This window comes from Ascaphus truei, chromosome 21 (genome assembly GCF_040206685.1).
Source record: "Ascaphus truei isolate aAscTru1 chromosome 21, aAscTru1.hap1, whole genome shotgun sequence".
In the NCBI taxonomy this organism is placed as follows: Eukaryota; Metazoa; Chordata; class Amphibia; order Anura; family Ascaphidae; genus Ascaphus; species Ascaphus truei.
This window is the reverse complement of record NC_134503.1, coordinates 30,612,354-30,633,551: the sequence shown is the minus strand read 5'-3', so window position 1 is coordinate 30,633,551 and position 21,198 is coordinate 30,612,354. Positions and strand designations below refer to the sequence as shown.

The following is a 21,198-nucleotide window of genomic DNA, read 5'->3' as shown; positions in this document are numbered from 1 at the left end:
TCCTTCCTCCCTTGCTCTCCCTCCTACCTCCCTCGCTCTCCCTCTTCCCTCCCTCACCCTCCCTCCCTACTACCTCCCTCACACTACCTCCTTCCTCACTTGCCCTCCCTCCTTCCTCTCTCACTATCCCTCTCTCCTATCTCCCTCGTCCTCCCTCCTACCTCCCTCGCACTCCCTCCTCCCTCCCTTGCTCTCCCTCCCTCACCTTCCCTCTCTCTCCCTCTCACCTACCTCCCTCGCCCTCCCTCCTACCTGCCTCACCCTTCCTCCTTCCTCCCTCACTCTCCCTCCCTCGCCCTCCCTCCTTCCTCCCCCTCGCCCTCCCTCCTACCTCCCTCGCCCTCCCTCCTACCTCCCTCGCCCTCCCTCCTTCCTTCCTCGCCCTCCCTCCTTCCTCCCTCGCCCTCCCTCCTACCTCCCTCGCCCTCCCTCGCTCCCCCTCTCTCCTACCTCCCTCGCGCTCCCTCCTTCCTTTCTCCCTCTTCCCCTTTTTGTTTGTGAAACTGACAAATACTGCAAACATCTCTTGGACATCGGCAACATTTGAAGGTGTTCTGCTGTAGTGTCCTTCTCCCAGAAAGAACTTTCCTTTAGAGGGGTTTAGAGTGTAAGAACTGTCAAAATATTTTGCGAAACTGAATTTTTTTTTTCAATTTCGCTTCCTTGAGAAACATTTCGCCTAGCTTCAGAGGGCAAATAATGTCACGGAAATAGTCGGAGATTTTGCGAGCTTTTAGCGAAATATAGCATGTTAGTATACTAAACGAAATTGCAATACACATTGGGGTATATTTGATAAGCTGCGAAATTGCCAATCCGGGAAAAAACGCACGGATCCGTGATCTCAGAGCATATGGAATATACCCCATTGACTCTAACAAGGTCGCAACTTTGCAATGATTGGAAAGGGGCAATTTGCACCTGTTTTGCAACAAGGGCATCTCTAGGTCCAGTATGAGTATCTGTCTGCCTTTTATTGTGATGTGTCATATTGTAAATATTATAAGGTGCAAATTGACTACACATTGCGGGGCAGACTATTCCATTTATGTTCACTTCCGGAGATGTGACCTTCCCAAATGGACAGCATTCCATGGTGGTTTGTAGAAAAGCATTTCTAAATGTCCGTAGGAAATTGTAGACATTCTTGGGAGTAAAATAACTCCCACCCCCCTCTCCCTCCCCCCAAAATTGTGTACACGTACTTATATTTGTGTTATTCAGCATTAAACATACGTTTTGAATATCTACAGAATATATCTACGTGAAGATCCCCAACACTGGTAACTTCATTGAAAGATTGTGAACAAAGACCTTCCAGACACCTGGAACCACTTTTCGTTACCAGTCTGGTATGGAAACCAGGAGAGGCTTTAATTTTTGAGTACGTTCCTTGATTATCTCGATTTATCTTTCCGGTTGGGCGCTCCCCATCCTGGGAATGTCACAGTAACTGGCACACACATGACCACTGTGATCTTCTCAGGTGGTATAGATACCTGTATTGTGGTGGTGGCTGATGAAGTTTGGCGCTTGGGATTTTATTGGAAAGGATTGGGGCTCCCCCTTCCATTCCTACGGAGTTAAAAAAAAAGGTGATGTACATTTTGAGAAGCGACGAGGGATATTTTTACTCCTCTGTAACGGTTTGTAAAGTGGCATCACTGCCTCCTTCTCTCGGCTGTTAAAAGCCTCTTAAAACAGTCTCCTGATAATCCTTTTTTTTGGCATTTGGAGTCGCTAGGAAAGGTTGCTGCATTTTGCACGTGATCAGATATGAAGGGCATGTTTTGTTAGAACAGGTCAAAATATGAACGAGTGCTGATTTTCTGTGCTGGATCGGAAGTACACCAGGGGGGCTGCTTAACATGAAACCATTTTATATTTCTAAATTATTGAAATCCCCTTTTCCTGAGCAGGAGGGATTGGTTAAACGTGTAAATCCGATGACTTCTTGTGACATTGCCAAACGAAAAGCTGACACATGAGCACACTCTCTGCTCTACCACCTACTGCCCCTGGCATGCTGAGAAGTAACCTGGAAGAGCTTCCCACGTACTAAATTATTGATCAGTGTTGGCTAAGGGTCTTTGGCACAATCAATCGAAGGGGAAGGATTTGATCTGGCACAGAGCGGGGATTAATTTGAATGCCAAAATGGAGAGTTCCAGTGGAGAAGAAGCAGGAAGGAGATGTTTCACTTCACGGATGTACAGAATGAGGCAGGGAAGACAGAAGGTAGAGCTGATAAGGACCATGGACAGGGACACAGTTGCAACTCATGCTAATAATACGTGTACATTACACCCTTTCATTTGTTGGGGCCTGAAGGAGAAGCTCAGTTGTAATGTCACTCTGTGTAGTGGGTGACCCCAGTTAGAATCTCAGCTCACCTTTCACAAGTTACCTTACCACCCTGGGCCTGTTGCGTCAAAATGTTGATTCTAATCTCTTCGGCAGGGCCCATTGTGTCTGCAAAATCACATGTACAGCACAGTGTACATTGTCAACATTAGTTTAAAAAAATAGTATTATTAAATTGCCTTTATAGGGGCTGTTTTGGAGAAATATTTAGAAATAGTTGAAAATGTGCTTTTTGCTTTAAAATTGATATGCCGCCATGTGTGATTTGGGGAGTGTCAATAGGACAATGGGAAGGTTATATGGGGCAATAGGAGGAGTTATAGGGAGCGGTTATATGGGGAAAATAGGATTATAGGGAGCGGTTATATGGAGTAATAGGAGGAGTTAAAGGGAGCAGTTATATGGGGAAAATTAGATTTTAGGGAGCAGTTATATAGAGCAATAAGAGGAATTATAGAGAGGGGTTACATTGGACAATAAGAGGAATTTTAAAGAGTGGTTATATGGGCTAATAAAAAGAGTTACAGGTCGCGGTTATATGGGGTAATAGGAGTTATAGGGAGCAGTTATATGGAGTAACAGGAGGAATTATAGGGAGCAGTTATATTGGGTAAAATGGGGTTATATGGAGCAATAGGAGAAGTTATATGGGGTAATAGGAGAAGTTATAGGGAGCGGTTACATTGGGCAATAGGAGGAATTTTGGGGAGCGGTTATATGGGATAATAGAAGTTATAAGGAGTGGGTATATGGGATAAAATTGGGTTATAGGGAGCAATTACAGTTAGGTCCGGAAATAATTGGACACTGATACAAGTTTTGTTATTTTGGCTGTGTGCCAAAATATATTCAAGTTACAGTTTAATAACGAATATGGGCTTAAAGTGCAGTCTATCAGCTTTAATTTGAGGGTATTCACATCCAAATTGGAGGAAGGGTTTAGGAATTACATCTCTTTAATATGTAGCCCCCTCTTTATCAAGGGACCATAAGTAATTGGACAATTGACTCAAAAGCTGTTTCATGGACAGGTGTGGGATATTCCTTCGTTATTTAATCATCAATTAAGCAGGTAAAAGGTCTGGAGTTGATTCAAAGTGTGGCATTCACATTTGGAAGCTGTTGCTGTGAACCCACAACATGCGGTCAAAGGAGCTCTCAATGCAAGTGAAACAGGGCATCCTTAGGCTGCAAAAAAAAATAATCATCAGAGAGATATCAGGAACATTAGGAGTAGCCAAATCAACAGTTTGGTACATTCTGAGAAAAAAAGAACGCACTGGTGAGCTCTGCAACACAAAAAGGCCTGGACGTCCACGGAAGACAACAGTGGTGGATGATCGTAGGATCCTTTCCATGTTAAAAAAAAAACCCTTCACAATATCCAGCCAAGTGAAGAACTCTTGCAGGTAGGTAGGCATATCATTATCCAAGTCTACCATAAAGAGAAGACTTCACAAGAGCAAATACAGAGGGTTCACCACAAGGTGCAAATCATTCATAAGCCTCAAGAATAGAAAGGTCAGATTAGACTTTGCCAAACAATATCTATAAAAGCCAGCCCAGTTCTGGAACAGCATTCTTTGGATAGATGAAACTAAGATCAACCTGTACCAGAATGATGGGAAGAAAAAAGTATGGAGAAGGCTTGGAACGGCTCATGATCAGAAGCATACCACATCATCTGTAAAACACAGTGGAGGCAGTGTGATGGTATGGGCATGCATGGCTTACAATGGCACTGAGTCACTAGTGTTTATTGATGATGTGACAGAAGACCGAAGCAGCCGGATGAATTCTGAAGTGTAGAGGGATATATTGTCTGCTCAGATTCAGCCAAATTCAGCGAAGTTGATTGGACGGCGCTTCACTGTACAGATGGACAATGACCCAAAACATACTGCGAAAGCAACCCAGGAGTTTTTTTAAGGCAAAGAAGTGGAATATTCTGCAATGGCCAAGTCAATCACCTGATCTCAACCCGATCGAGCATGCATTTCACTTGCTGAAGACAAAACTTAAGGCAGAAAGACCCACGAACAAACAACAACTGAAGACAGCTGCAGTAAAGGCCTGGCAAAGCATCACAAAGGAGGAAACCCAGCGTTTGGTGATGTCCATGCGTTCCAGACTACAAGCAGTCAATGCCTGCAAAGGATTCTCGGCAAAAATATTAAAAATGAACATTTGAATTCTGATTGTGTTAATTTGTCCAATTACATTTGAGACCCTGAAATAAGGGGACTGGTATGAAAATGGTTGCAATTCCTAAACGTTTCATACGAAATGTTTGTTCAACCCCTTGAATTAAAGCTGAAAGTCTGCACTTCTATTGCATCTCAGTTGTTTCATTTCAAATCCATTGTGGTGGCGTACAGAGCCAAAATTATGAAAATTGTGTCAGCGTCCAATTATTTCCGTACCTAACTGTATATGAGGTAATAGGAGGAGTTATACAGAAGTGGTTATATGGGGTAATTGGAGTAGTTACCGGGAGAGTTTATACTGAGTAATAGGAGGAGTTATAGGGAGCGGTTATATGGAGTAATAGGAGGAGTCATGGGTAGTAATTACATTGATAGCATATAGGTAGAGAGAAAGGGGGGGGTAATCCTTTTGGATAGGCGCACACTTACATATAATCCTCTAATATATACATTCAGGGCCGCCAATAGAAATCATGGGGCCCGGGACAACTGAAAGGAGCAGGCAACCCCCCCCCCCAAACCCGTAGCGCACCTACCGCGAAAAAATATCTTTTAGCGCCCAACTTTTACTTAACTGTTTTCTTATTGTGATACAGAAAAAAACATTACAATGCAACCTGTTTATTTTTATATTTTCAACAAAAGACATATGACTGCCTAGGTGGGTGGGTGAGTGAATGACGGCCACGCCCCCCGGCGGTTCAGCCAATGAGGGCGAACCTGCCGGGTGACGTCATGGCCGCACCCCCATCACTCCTCCGCCACGCTCCCCCCAGTCTTTCTTCCTGCAGCTCATAGCAGACCGGGGAATTGGCTGCACGCTGCCAGACTCGCGGCGCGCGTGCAGCGGAGGTACTGGGACCTTAGCCTTAGCAACATCCGTCTATATCTAGCTGAATGTATTGGAATCAGCGGCAGCAGTGGCCAGAGGTGACTCACCTGCCCCTGACGAAGCTCCGTCTGGAGAGAAACACGTAGAGTGTAGTGACGTGGTGATGTCACGTCACGTGGTGCTCATGATCCTCTGGCCGCTGCTGCCACTGATTCCAATCCTGGCAACTGTAACAAGTTTTAACTTAATAGCTAAGTAGCTGGGAACTTTATTATTCTTTGCTGTTGCCTTATCTTGGCCTAGTTCCTGCATATTGCAGAGGTCTCATTGGTATTGTTCAGTGAGTTCAGGCTTTGTAGTAACAAGCGAGGTATGCTGCTTGGCTTGGAACAGCTTTCATGTGTCAGCATAGTTGGATCAGTGATATTGTATGTCCAAACATCTCAACACCGGGCAACGCCTCAGTAATATCCTGCTACATACTTACCATTACTAGATCAGTGAGTTTAGTGTAATACTTGGCAGTGATGTTACAGCTGCGCGGTCTATAGGTCCACAGCTTTCATATGTTAGCTTAGTTATATTAGCGGCACTGTGTTACATATCCTAGTTATTAGCAGAGTCTTCTGCTACATCTTGCCATACTCACGGCTATTAGATCAGTGAGTTTAGCTTTAAAAGTTGGCAGTGATGTTTGAGCTGCGCTGTTTGTAAGAAACAGCTTTCATATGACAGCTTAGCTAAACTAGGTGAGCACAACCAAGATATATTTCATTGCAATATTTCTAGTGACGACTTATGCATACACCTACAAGCCAATTGGCACATATGTGATTATTATACTGCAAGAACATTGTGTATGTTTGCTTGATTGTCATTCTGTTAATGAGGAATTAACCCACAACAGGAATACTGCATTTCATGCTATGGTTGTTTCAAAATTCAATTGCAATGTGTATATAGCGGCCAATCACCACTGATTGTGAGCACCACGTGTCATTTTATCTTTTAGCTTTTGTATTTATCACTTATGCACGGTTTTTCACTTATGCGTATTCACTGAAAAAAAAAGAAAAAAAATATTATTGGAGTGCACTAAAATGTACTTTCTTTGAATGATTGTTTGACTGTCAGCTTTTCATTTATATGTCCAATGTACTGATTTGAGTACATAGGTTGCACCCACTGAATAAAATTAATTGCGAATGATTTCTTTCTAAAATAACTAAGTTGTGAGAGCGGTGCGTTCTGTTCACATATTAGGTTGCGGAGATCCCATCCGGTACATGTAAAATTGAAATCCTACTCACGACAGGGCAGATGATTAAACAGCATTATCAGCAGCTTATTTTTCCTCTCCCTGTGTGCTAGCTGTTAGCGCTGCAAACACGTATTTTCTTTATCGCAGCTTAGGGTGAGGACAACGCGAGGGGCTTTTAGAGGCCTTTGTGGTAAGGGGTAAGGTTAGGGGGTTAACTTCGTGGCAAGCTGCCCTCGGTAGCTGACCGGCGGAGGCGAGCCTTCCTTACCCACCCACAATGTCTCCATCTTTCCAAATCTGTTTGCTGCAAAATTGGGGTAACATTGGTAACAAAAAAAACATCACCAGATTTATCAAGGAGAAAAAACCCTATTTCATGGAATTCAGGGCTGTTTCTGCACAAATTTTCCACCCAAGAAACTAAGATAAACAGCTGAAAAAAGGTAAATTATGGCTAACTAATGTCTCCAGGGTTTGGTGTTTGATACACAAGCTGTAATCTAATAATAAATGTATTAAGTATGCTTTATCATAGCACAATGAAGGACGCATGTACGTGGGTATATTAAAAATGGACTGAGGTTGTTTATCTCATGTTTATCTGTGGTTATCAATGACGCTATATATAAAATTCTTGCTTATTCCAAATAATCCCTTTACTTTACAGGGGCATTGCTGGGTAATGTGTTGCAGGTTGCACAGCAAAGGGTTAAATGTGTAGTATCATGTACGAGGTGACTTGTCATTCTGCGCTGCACTCTAATTATAAAACCTCTGTCTGAATTATTTTTATTTAGATTACTTCAATCCGTATGAAAGCGATACCATTTTCTCCCGGACGCAGTGCTGGAATTTTATTTGTGGCAATTTACCCGGCGTGAAACGTCTGAAACGTGTTATTTAATTACTTCCCCCTGAAGCCGATCTCTCAGGCACAGAGGTTATCGCCGCGTCAGACCTGGCGCAGACAATGTGAGAAACAGCGGCAGTTACAGAAGCAAACTGTGATACGTCCTATTATAATACTGCGCAGAGCAGCTAATCCCCTAACTGCTCCCTAACTGATCCAATAACTGCTCCTATAACTCCTCCCTTAACTGTTCCCTATAACTCTTCCCTTTACAGCTCCCTATAACTCTTCCCCTAACCGATCCTAAAACTACTCCCTATTACTCCTCACCTAACTGCTCCTATAACCGCTCCCTATAACTCCTCCCCTAACAGCTCCTATAACTCCTCCCCTAACTGCTCCTATAACTCCTCCCCTAACTGCTCCTACAACTCCTCCCCTAGCTGCTCCTATAACTCCTCCCCTAAATGCTCCTTTAACCTCTCCCTAAATTCCTCACATATTGAAGAACAAAGTTGATACATGTAACACATTAACATTCTCACAATAAATGTCATAATTAATACTCCATTGTGAACTTTGATACTTTTACCACATGGTATAAATATGTAGAGATACAGAATGGATATACCAGTCTGCATATCTGCTCCATTTAAGTAAGATTAGTAAACCACTTGGAGGTATTATCTGCCCTATAACTGCAGAAGGTTGTGGGTTTGTGTATCACTGATCTGGAACTGGCCATGGTGCTGATCTGTCACACATCTATAATACTGGTTGTGGTGCTGATCTGTTACACAACAATAATAATAATAATAGCATGTTCTTGTATAGCGCTACTAGTGTTACGTAGCACTTTACAGAGACATTTTGCAGGCACAGGTCCCCATGGAGCTTACAATCTATGTTTTGGTGCCTGAGACACAGGGAGATAAAGTGACTTGCCCAAAGTCACAAGGAGCCGACACCGGGAATTGAACCAGGGTCCCCTGCTTCCTACTATTGATCTGTTACACAGCTATAATACTGGTTGTGGTACTGATCTGTTACACAACTATAACACTGGTTGTGATGCTGATCTGTTACACAGCTATAACACTGGTTGTGGTATTGATCTGTTACACAGCTATAACACTGGTTGTGGTACTGATCTGTTACACAACTATAACACTGGTTGTGATGCTGATCTGTTACACAGGTATAACACTGGTTGTGGTATTGATCTGTTACACAGCTATAACACTGGTTGTGGTGCTGATGCTGATCTGTTACACAGCTACAATACTGGTTGTGGAGAAGTAGTGACCTTATCTTGCTTATGTAAGTTATTTACCAAATATTCCCAGTTGCACGCTGGTGCTAAAAACTTTGTTTTCTCAAAGAGTAAAATATATATCTGGCATTCAATTGTTTTTGTTTTGTTTTTTTCTCTGCTTTATGTGCTGGAAGGAATGGATGTTTTCTCTCCTCCAGTAAGGACCACAAATATGACACCATACAGCCCATTTATTTTGGCTCTATATGTACTAAACAGTTACAGAGTTACAGAGAGTTACAGAGAGTTACAGAAATACAGTACCTGTGGTCTTAAAGGAACCCTGTATCCCTACTCCCAGCCACTATGGAGGCCTTCCCTCAGCTTGCAGGGGATTCCTGAACCAGTGACAGGTTCAGTTTGACACGCAGCCATCATCCTTCTCTACCCACCGCTCTCGGGTAGAGTAAATCTTCTCCCTTCTCACAGATGAAGCATTAGCCTGGACATCCCCCCATAATGAAAAAGACTCCCCCTGATGGATAACTCCGGCGCATTCATGGAGACCTTCCGGACGATCTTTGATTCTCCCGGTCATGCGGCTTCTGCTGAATCTGCACTCCTGCAGATTAAACAAGGCTCTTGCAACACCTCTTGAGGTTTCTCCTAATGATGCCTCCGAAGAATCGGCAGAGCCATGCAGTTGGGCAGTATGCATCTCACGGAACGGGAGAAGCAGCACCGTTGCTCCTTGGGATTTTGTCTCTACTGTGGTGAGAAAGGCCATATGGTACGGGTCTGTCTTAAGAAATCTGGAGACGGCCAGTGCCCAGCACAAACTTGGGAGTTGCTTCTGGGCATATGCCTCATATCCCCATCTCCCAGTCGCCTGATGATCCCCATCTGTTTATCTTGGCAGAACCATTCGGTTGCTACCAAGGCCTTTGTGGATTCTGGAGCCACCAGTATATTCATAGATAAAGCCTTAGCTCAGTGAGTCAATATTTCTCTCCAGAGAAAGGATATGCCTTTGGGTATCTCCTCTATTGACAATAGACCATTGGGATCTGGGGTCATTTCGCAAGAGATGACTCAGCTCAAAGTCACGTTTGGTGTTTTGCACCATGAGGTTCTTCAGCTGGATGTAATCCATTCCCCAACCATCAATGTCATTCTGGGGCTTCCTTGGCTATGCATTCATAACCCCCGGATTGACTGGCCCTCAGGACAGATACTAACTTGGAAGTCTGCCTGCGATGGGAAATGCCTTCCACCCTGTCATCCTGTCGGGGTCTCCTATCACCCAGGATCCAAGAAGGTGAAGACTGATGTCCTATCCTGCCAGTTGTCCACAGATGACATAGACACTACAGATAAGGTTCCCATCTTTCTTTCAGCTAAGATCGTGTTTGCCGTTATCATGCTCCAACGTGTCCAGAAAGTACAGGCCAAGTTGCCCACCTCAACCTCTTCCTCCTCTCCGATGTCCCCCAGCCACAGGCCCACCAGTCCGTTACAGCCCGACCAGTGCGTTACTTCTTCATCTCCCAGCCACAGCCCCACCAGTTCTAGTTACAGCCCGACCAGTCCGTTACTCCCCGACTTGCCCCACCAGTCCCAGTCACAGCCCAACTAGTCCCAGTAACTCCCCCATCAGACCCAGTTACAACCCCATCAGTCCCAGTTACAGCCCGACAAGTCCCAGTTACTCCCTGACCCACCCCCCCCCCACCCCCATCCACAGCCCCACCAGTCCCAGTTACAGTCCAAGATTGCACAGTTATCCCCGGACCTGCCCTAGATACAGCCCCCCAATTCCCCAGAGTACACCTCAACATTCCCCAAGTACTCATTCAGATACACCCCGACCTCCCCTACTGTGGATATCCAGATAAACCAGGATCTGGTCGCCCTGGAGTTCGACCCTGAAGGGTGGGATACTATAAGGGATCTGTCCGAATACCTAAGATGGCTACCGACAGAAAGTGACTTTCGCCCTCACTGAAGCTACCGTGGCCATCTTGCTTCCTGGCAATTCCTGCTCCTCACTTCCTGACAAGAAGTCAGCCTCTGTCTGGACCTAATTGCCAGCAGCTGCTTCTGGCCTTTAAATAGCAGGCAGTTGCTCCCTGTCAGTGCTCATGCAAAGTACTTGTTACCTTGTTCTGCTTGAGCCTTGTCTTTGCCGCTGTGTTTACCTGATTGTGCTTGGCCTCTGCCTGGGCATGACCACCCCTGGCTACCGCCTGCCTCAACCCCGGAATTGTACTTGACTATCCCTGCCTGCCGCCTGCCTCGACCCTGGAATTGGACTTAACTACCTCTGCCTCTCAGGCCTCAGATCCCAGGCCAAGGTTGGTGTACTACTCCCTACCTCTGCCCTGCGGGTTCGTATCCTGTTTTACAGTCAGCAATGTTACAGTTACATAGTAGATGAGGTTGAAAAAAGACATATTGTACATCCATCAAGTTCCATCTACAGTATGCTACATTTAGATGACAGATACTCATCCTATATTTGTACTTATAGTCTGTTGATCCAGAGGAAGGCGAACAAAAAAAAACAGTGACACATCATCTAATGATATCTCATAAGGGATAACTTTAAGTACAGGCAGACTTCTTGGGAACATTTAAGTTGTATGGAATAGCACCACTTAGCAAACATGGGCTCCTGTGTTTTACAGCGCTGTAAAACATCTCATAGGCTATGCATTTGATTGCTTTATAGCTTGGCACTGATAGTACCCCATGTCCCTATTAATAAACACTCCGGGCCCTGCATGTTTTAGTATAAACAGGTATGTCCTTACATCTCTCTCTCTCTCTGTCTCTCTCTTTCTCTCTTCCTCTATTAAAAAATTGTAATAAAATGATAGCAGGTGCACTGAAAAAATAACTGCTGAAAAATATTCTATTTATTAATCCCGCTCACTCATACATAGTAGAGATGGCACATTTTTGGAGCTCGTTAAAAAAAAGTCGCAAAATTCCCCTCCCTCCAAAAAAAAAATATAGAAATATATATATAAAAAGTTGGAGAATATTCTAAAATTCTGCAAACAGAAAAAACTGAAGAAAATGTAGAAAGGTTGGAGCCCTTCCACAAATTAGCACAAATAAAACAACACAATGTGATAACTGGAGAATATTTAAAAATTGGCGTACACAAAAAGGTCAATCGCATTTTGACACTATTTGCCAATCTCTTATAAATTTTAATTCACTTGATAATATCCAGGCAAAGGTTTGAGGTCTGAATGACATTCCAAGGTCATGGAATGGTGCTGTGTCCAATGTACTTTGAAACTGAGAGGCGCGGAGCTCTCTACAGTACACACTGTGTCCATGTGTGTTTAACGCAAGATTCAGGAGCTGTTAGTAAGTATGTTTCCACGGAGGCTTCAAATCGGATCATTCTGAACAGCAAGAGTTATTTGTGAACCATTTTCCCAGCGTTGGAGAAGACGTCCGATCCATTCAAATGAATCTTCTACAGCATATTGAATTAGGGGCCGTCTGACGTTAAAGAACCAAATACAATTGAAAATAATGGGAAATTTTGAATAAATCTGTGGGGGGGGGGGCGGTTCGGAACAATTTTTTTATATATATTTAATAAATGTGAACTTTTTCTCAGTTAGGGATACGGGGTAGGGTTGCAACTTCTTTTTTTTTTAAGCCCCAGTCGCCCTGAATCTTCCCCGGCACTGTTTTTCTAATTCCTGTCTATTTCTGTTTTTCTAATCTTTCCCCTAATCAATATGCCGTGAAGGCACTTCCCCATGCTGGAGGAGCTTTGGGTCCCAGTCATTTAAATAGAGCTGAATGTGTAGGGTCGTAATCCTCATCACTTCCAATTTCAATTTCCTCTATACTCTCTCCTATCTGAATGTCTCTCCTTATGTCTTACAGTCTCTTCAATGTCTCTTTCTCTCCACCTCTATCTTCCCCCCTCTATATTACCCCCTCTCTCCCCCCTCTCCCTCACTCTCTCCCTTCTCTTCCCTCTCTACCCCCTCTCTCTTTCTCTCCCCCTCCTCTCTCCCCCCTCTCTCCCACTTGTCTCTCTCCCCCTCTTTCTCTCCCCTCTCTCCCCCCTCTCTCCCACTTGTCTCTCTTCCCTTCTTTCTCTCCCTTCTCTTCCCCATTTTCCCTTCCTCTCCCCCTCCTCTCTTCCTCTATCTTTATCTATCCCCCTCTCCCCTTTCGCTGAATGTCTCTCCTTATGTCTTACTGTCGGCCCTTCCCTTGTGCCCGTCTCCCTGCTTGTTCCTCGTCTCTCCACCCTCTCCCCTGCCTCCCCTTCTCTCTGGCCCGGACGCGCTAACATCTTGGCAATCCACGAATCCTGCGCTGAAAGCCTGTCTCCAACTTGTCCCACCTCCTTCCTGCCTCTGGTCCTCTTGCTCCCAAATCTCGCAGGATACATCTAGAATCAGACCCGGGTCCCAACTCCTCCCAACCCCTTCCTCATTCATTCCATCCCATATCCCCTCCTCCTCCTCCTGCTTCTCCTCCTCCCTCTCCAGCCCTCTCTCTCTCTCTTCTCCAGTCATCATCTTCTCTCCCTGAGTAGCAGAAGAGGAGGAAAAATCTGCAGGAGATTGAATGGTGCTGCCTTTTTAATGCTGGGATCTGGAGACAGGGAAGGTGTTTTTGTGTGTGAGCATGACAAGGACTGCTAACACCCCAGGATTACCCAACCTGCAGCCCCAGCATTCGCAGCAACATGCCAACGGTACCCAGGGGCTCCCACCCCGGACAATAACAGCCCTTGGATACCCGATTCCTGCCAGAGAGGCACACTGACAGCAGGTAAGTTACCAGCATCACACACATGCATGTAGGGGCAGAATCATCTATATATCTACAGTACAGACACACCAACCCACATACTGCATCTGCATACATACAGTGCATACAGACACACAAACCTGCATGCACAGAGACCCGTCCATACACACGTATCACACACACAGACACACAAACCCACGTAGGGGCACACACACACACAAGAAAGTATTGTCACATACATGCAGATGTGTGAAGAAACGCATACCCCACACATGCATCCTACACAGAGACACAGCACCATGCATGCAAATGTTTTTTTATTACACACATACAGATACACAAACACACATGCTGTGATGGTACAGTACACACAAACTCAAGCATACAAAGATTCGTGCAAACAGACACACATACAGACACAGATATTAACACACACATCTAGAGATATGCACAGTTGCATATACATACACACGTACAGGATACACACACACACACACACACATTCATATGCACAACTGCACATGCACAAGACTGACATGTATGCACAGATGTACACCGAATGCCAGATACACATATACAGTACATACACCTGGACACACGTACTCAGATACATAAGGATGCCGGCACATGCAGTACATTATGTACACATACATGTAAAGACACATGCACATACAGATTCGTTGCTAATACCGGTCAATACATGTGCTTATGTCTGTTAATGTATCTGGCATGATAGCAGAGTCAGGGCTGGGCAAAAGAGCCAAGATGTGGGACAGAGCTCTCAGTTGTGATAAGGAGCTGAGCTAAAGATCAGGGCTCTGATGTGCAGCTGGGTCTGTGACATGAGACTCAGGACTCTGATGTGGAGCTGGGTCTGTGACATGAGACTCAGGACTCTGATGTGGAGCTGGGTCTGTGACATGAGACTCAGGACTCTGATGTGGAGCTGGGTCTGTGACATGAGACTCAGGACTCTGATGTAGAACTGGGCTCTGAGCTCTAATCTGACGTGTGGAGCTGGGTCTGTGACATGAGACTCAGGGCTCTGTGGGGAGCTGGGTCTGTGACATGAGAATCAGAGCTCTGATGTGGAGCTGGGTCTGTGACATGAGACTCAGGCTCTGTGGGGAGCTGGGCTCTAAGCTCTAATCTGATGTGTGGAGCTTGGTCTGTAACATGAGACTCAGGGCTCTGATGTGAAGCTGGGTTATTTCAAATTGAATATAAGAGTTAATAGGCAAGGGGTTCTGTAGCATTATACAGTTCTGTTTGGGTTCTGTACGATAATACAGTATCTCAGAGTTCTGTTTGGGTTCTATAGGATAATACAGTATCTCTGAGCTCTGGTTGGGTTCTGTACAATAATACAATATCTCAGAGTTCTGTTTGGGTTCTGTAGGATAATATAGTTTGTCTGAGTTCTGTTTGGGTTCTGTATGATAATACAGTATCTCTGTATATTCATGTTACACTGTAACCCTGAAATACAGCTGTCCTCTCTGTTATACAGTAACCCTGATATACAGCTGTGCTTCATGTTACACTGTAACCCTGAAATACACCTGTCCTCTCTGTTATACAGTAACCCTGATATACAGCTGTGCTTCATGTTACACAGTAACCCTGAAATACAGCTGTCCTCTCTGTTATACAGTAACCCTGATATACAGCTGAGCTCCAGGTTACAATGTAACCCAAAAATACAGCTGTGCTCTCTGTTACACTGTAACCCTGATATACAGCTGTGCTCTCTGTTACACTGTAACCCTGATATACAGCTGTGCTCTTTGTTAGAAAAAATGTAGAAAAAACAGTGCACAACCAGAAGAAAGGGTCCGTGAAAAAAATTACTTTATTCGAACATAATTAAAAAATAGGAGGAACGCAGCTCGCCTACGCGTTTCGTACGGTAAGGTACTTTATTTCTGTTAGACTGTAATCCTGATATACAGCTGTGTTCCCTATTCAAGTTTAACCCGAATATATAGCTGGTTACCCTGTTAAAGTGTAACCCTGATATGCAGCTGTGTTCGCTGTTACACTGTAATCCTGATATACAGCTGTGCTCCCTCTTACACTGTAAACCTGATATACAGCTGTGCTTTGTTACACTGTAACCCTGAAATACAGCTGTGCTTTCTGTTATACAGTAACCCTGATATACAGCTGTACCCCTGATTAAAGTGTAACCCTAATATACAGCTGGGTACCCTGTTACATTATAACCCTGATATACAGCTGTGCTCTCTGTTGTTTTGTAACAATGTATCTGAGTTCTGGTTCTGCAGTGTGTTCTGCAGCATTGTAACGCTGATCCAGAGCAGTTTTTTTTATAACACTCTAATTCTGATATACCGCTGTTCCCTGCCACACTGAAACCCTTATATACTGCTGTTTTTTTTTTAACACTTTGACCCTGATATAGAGATATTTTTCTGAAACGTTAGCCCTCATATACAGCTGTGGTCCCTGTTGTACTGTAATCCTGATATAAAGCTGTGCTCTCTTTTTACACTGTAACCCTGTTACACAGCCATGCTCCGTTACAGCATTACCCTGATATACAGCTTTACTTCCTTTTACACTGTAATCCTCATATATAGCCATGCTCCCTGTTACATTGTAACCCTGATATACAGCTGTACTCCCTCTTACACAGTAACCTTGATTTACAGTCATGCTCTCAGTTACACTGTAACCCTGATATACAGCCATGCTCTCAGTTACACTGTAATCCTGGTATACAGCTATTTTCACTTTTACACTGTAACCCTGATATACAGCTATTTTCACTTTTACACTGTAACCCTTATATACATCTAAGTTCCCTGTTACACTGAAACCCTGATATACAGTTGTGCTTCCATTACAGTGTAACCCTGATATACAGCTGTGCCCCATTACAGTGTAACCCTAATATACAGCTGTGCTCCCTGTTAAAGGGTTTTTGCGCTGGGATTTGGGTTTTCTGGTTTTTGGGGTGTAGTGTTATCAGGAGGCTCAGCGTCCAGATGTGTGACTCTCAGCGTCCAGAGGTGTTCTAAATCCCAGGTACATGGCGAGCAGGAGACACGCAAATCCATCAGCGCAATGAGTCCGTCACTTTAAATCCCAGACAAGGGTAATTGTAGTGAAGGAGAGGGAGAGAGGGAGAGAAGGATGGGGAGAGAGGGAGAGAAGGAAGGGGAGAGAGGGAGAGAAGGATGGGGAGAGAGGGAGGGAAGGATGGGGAGAGAGGGAGAGAAGGATGGGGAGAGAGGGAGAGAAGGATGGGGAGAGAGGGAGAGAAGGATGGGGAGAGAGGGAGAGAAGGATGGGGAGAGAGAGAGATGAGGATGGGGAGAGAGAGAGAAGGATGGAGAGAGAGATGGATGGGGAGAGAGAGATGGATGGGGAGAGAGGGAGAGAAGGATGGGGAGAGGGAGTGAGGAGGATGGGGAGAGAGAGAGAAGGATGGGGAGAGAGAAGGATGGGGAGAGAGATGGATGGGGAGAGAGAGGATGGGGAGAGAGATGGATGGGGAGAGAGAGGATGGGAAGAGAGGGAGAGAAGGATGGGGAGAGAGGGAGAGAAGGATGGGGAGAGAGGGAGAGAAGGATGGGGAGAGAGGGAGAGAAGGATGGGGAGAGAGGGAGAGAAGGATGGGGAGAGAGGGAGAGAAGGATGGGGAGAGATGGAAAGAAGGATGGGGAGAGATGGAGAGAAGGATGGGGGGAGAGAGAGAAGGATGGGGAGAGAGAGAGAAGGATGGGGAGAGAGAGAGAAGGATGGGGAGAGAGAGAGAAGGATGGGGAGAGAGAGAGAAGGATGGGGAGAGAGGGAGAGAAGGATGTGGATAGAGGGAGAGAAGGATGGGGATAGAGGGAGAGAAGGATGGGGATAGAGGGAGAGAAGGATGGGGATAGAGGGAGAGAAGGATGGGGAGAGAGGGAGAAGGATGGGGAGAGAGAGATGGATGGGGAGAGAGAGATGGATGGGGAGAGAGATGGATGGGGAGAGAGAGAGATGGATGGGGAGAGGGAGACGGATGGGGAGAGAGAGAGAAGGATGGGGAGAGAGAGAGGATGGGGAGAGAGAGAGAAGGATGGGGAGAGAGAGAGAAGGATGGGGAGAGAGAGAGAAGGATGGGGAGAGAGGGAGAGAAGGATGTGGATAGAGGGAGAGAAGGATGGGGATAGAGGGAGAGAAGGATGGGGATAGAGGGAGAGAAGGATGGGGAGAGAGGGAGAAGGATGGGGAGAGAGAGAGATGGATGGGGAGAGAGAGAGATGGATGGGGAGAGGGAGAAGGATGGGGAGAGGGGGAGATGGAGAGAGAAACAGAGGGAGGGAGAAGGTGGGAAGGTGAGGAGAGAGATGATGAGAGAGAGATAAACAGAGAGAGGGAGGGGCGAAAGGAGAGCTGGGAGATGAGGGGAGAGAGAAATGAAGAAGGAGGGACAGAGGGAGGGAGACAGGGGTGAGAGAGAGGGAGAGAGGGGGTGAGAGAGAGGGAGAGTGGGTGAGGGGGGGGTGAGAGAGAGAGAGGGGGGGTGAGAGAGAGTAAGGGAGGGAGAAATGAAGAGAGGGGGAGATGGAGATAGAGAAACAAGAAATGAACAAATAGAGAGAAAGATACATGAACTAAAAGAGAGAAATTAACAGGAGAGATAGCGATACAAAGGAACAGAGAGGGAGAGAGATCGTGTAGTGAGACATGGAGATAAAGATTGAGATTGAAAGAAGGAGAGAAAGAATGACAGAGAGAGAAACAGTGATAGAGAGAAACACACAGAGAAACAGGCAGACACAGAGGTACAGGGAAGCATATAAAGTAAGAGAGAGGGGGGGGGGTGAGAGCGTGGAGCAGATGTATTGAACGAGAGCAAACTAAGGGCCAGGCGAAAGAAAACTGCAGGGAGACTAACGAGAGGGCAGATGGAGAGAGAAGAGAGACAGGGAGAGGGAGGAGAGATACAGGGGGACAGAGGGCCAGGAAGAGAGAGAGAAGGATAGAGAGAGGGGACACCGAGAAGGGAGACAGAGAAGGGAGAGGGATAGAGGGAGGGGACACAGAGAGAGAGGGGGGGGGAGAGGAGGGAGAGGAGGGGGAGAGAGGGAGAAGAGAGAGACGGAGAGGATAGAGAGAGGGGATACAGAGAGAGACAGAGAGGATAGGATAGAGAGAGACAGAGAGGATAGAGAGAGGGGAGACAGAGAGGAGAGGATAGAGAGAGGGGAGACAGAGAGACAGAGAGGAGAGGATGGAGGGAGAGGAGAGGAAGAGGCATAAAGAAGATCAGCTGATATTCTACACGTGCTAAAGTCTGTGTCGTCCTGTCGCACAATGACACCACATGATGTGTGTGTGAGCACATGTGAGCATGTGCCTGTGTGGGTGGCAGTGCTCAGGATACCTACGTCAATACCCGGAGTGTACACATGTACTCGCACATGTTCTGTATACCTGCATATATGTGCCACCTGCACACACGCTCCCGCACACACACTTGCTGTAGTGCAATATTGTAGCTTTGCCTGTGACACACACGTGCATCATGAGTGCACACGGAGTGCTTGGGCAAATGCAGACCTGTACACAGACTGCATGTGTACAAGCCGTGGATGTGCACTTACGTGCATGACAAAATGCACACACCGACAGTGCATGAACACACATATTATCAAGCATGTGCACATACACACATGCACGTCCAGTTCTGTGCACACATGCACAAAACCTGTACACACACAAACAGATACACACACACATGACAGCATCACACCATACGGCGAGGTTTGGTCTGTGCCAGTACTTCAGCGTGGTCAGACACAAGGGTCACAAGTGTTTCCTGCATACACAGTCTGTACACGCAGGCACACGCTGCGCGCCAAAGCAAACACGGCAAAAACATTTACTTGGCAGCAGACAAACAGTCTGTGTGCGGATCAGGGAGAGAATATAATGTAGACAGGACATCCAGAGAGGGGGCAATGTGACACACACACAACACACAATCCAGAGAGGGGGCAGTGTGACACACACAAACACACAATCCAGAGAGGGGGCAGTGTGACACACACAAACACACAATCCAGAGAGGGGGCAGTGTGACACACACAAACACACAATGCAGAGAGGAGCAGTGTGACACACACAAACACACAATCCGGAGAGGGGACAGTGTGACACACAATCCAGAGAGGGGGCAGTGTGACACACACAAACACACAATCCAGAGAGGGGGCAGTGTGACACACACAAACACACAATCCAGAGAGGAGCAGTGTGACACACACAAACACACAATCCGGAGAGGGGACAGTGTGACACACAATCCAGAGAGGGGGCAGTGTGACACACACAAACACACAATGCAGAGAGGAGCAGTGTGACACACACAAACACACAATCCGGAGAGGGGACAGTGTGACACACAATCCAGAGAGGGGGCAGTGTGACACACACAAACACGCAATCCAGAGAGGGGGCAGTGTGACACACACAAACACACAATCCAGAGAGGAGCAGTGTGACACACACAAACACACAATCCGGAGAGGGGACAGTGTGACACACAATCCAGAGAGGGGGCATTGTGACACACAACACAGTCCAGAGAGGGGGCAGTGTGACACACACAACACACAATCCAGAAAGGCGGCAGTGTGACACACACAATCCAGAGAGGGGCAGTGTGACACACAATCCAGAGAGGGGCAGTGTGACACGTGTTGGCATAGTGTTGCACACACAAAATTGACAAGTCAAAGCAAAATTTGATATATCTCTCTGTCTCTCTCTCTCCTTTCCTTTCCAAAAAGATGTCCAACCTTTATTTGAAGATATCTATTGTATCTGCCATCACAGTCTCCATGGGTAATGAATCCCACACTGTAACTGTCCTTACTGTAAAGAACCTTTTCCTTTGTTGCTGGTGAAATCTCCTTTCCTCCACCCTTAAGGGATGGCCCTGAGTCATTTCTCCTGTCTGTGCGATGAAAAGTTCCTTCAAATGTTCCTTGTATTGGCCTTGAGTGTATGTGCAAAGAACAATATAATAATATAAAGAGATGTATAAAATTGACAATCAACATTTTCTCCACTTGACAAAGTGATCGGCTGGCTGCAAAATTGGGGGCAAAACGGGTGTGAAAAACCACACCAGATTTATTCACCCTCAACTTAAATTTAATTGAAACTACTGTGATGACAGTATGCTACCCAATAATTCACACACCAAATATTGATCCTTAGATAAACAGCCTTATTGATCTTTACAAGGGAGAATACAAATGATTTGTTTAATGGCATCTGGGGTAACTCTTTTACATTATTGATGATAAATCTTCCTATTTAATCGCCGCTTATTCTCTTCGCTACTCTCCTGACCAATTTGTTTGCTTTCTCGCTACTCTTCTTGTATCCCTCTTCAACCCCATGAAATCCCCCCCACCTCCTTTAACCGATAAACCCCACCACACCAATATGGTTAGATAACCAATCACAAAGGTATTGAATAAAACACACCATGGAAATACATCCTACATTAAGGGGTTCTAGGACACAGTCAGTGTGATCCATCACTATGAATACGCCATAGGAGGTACGCCTAGGGTTGCCAGGTGGCTTCTCCAAAAATACTGGACTCAA

General features: G+C 45.6%; 1 protein-coding gene and 1 long non-coding RNA gene across 3 annotated transcripts in view; one reads left to right on the top strand and one right to left on the bottom strand.

Moving 5' to 3' along the window:
- LOC142472367 (uncharacterized) overlaps nucleotides 1-21,198 on the bottom strand; it is a 36,412-nt gene that overhangs the window by 12,071 nt on the left and 3,143 nt on the right. The gene's annotated exons all lie outside the window — the stretch shown is intronic.
- The window catches only part of BRINP1 (BMP/retinoic acid inducible neural specific 1), a 118,368-nt gene continuing 110,066 nt past the window's right edge, over nucleotides 12,897-21,198 (top strand). The window contains exon 1 of one of the 2 annotated variants that reach the window (XM_075579445.1): nucleotides 12,897-13,587. The gene's annotated coding sequence lies outside the window, so the exon portion shown is untranslated. The remainder of the gene's footprint in view (nucleotides 13,588-21,198) is intronic. The other variant, XM_075579443.1, reaches the window with a different exon arrangement.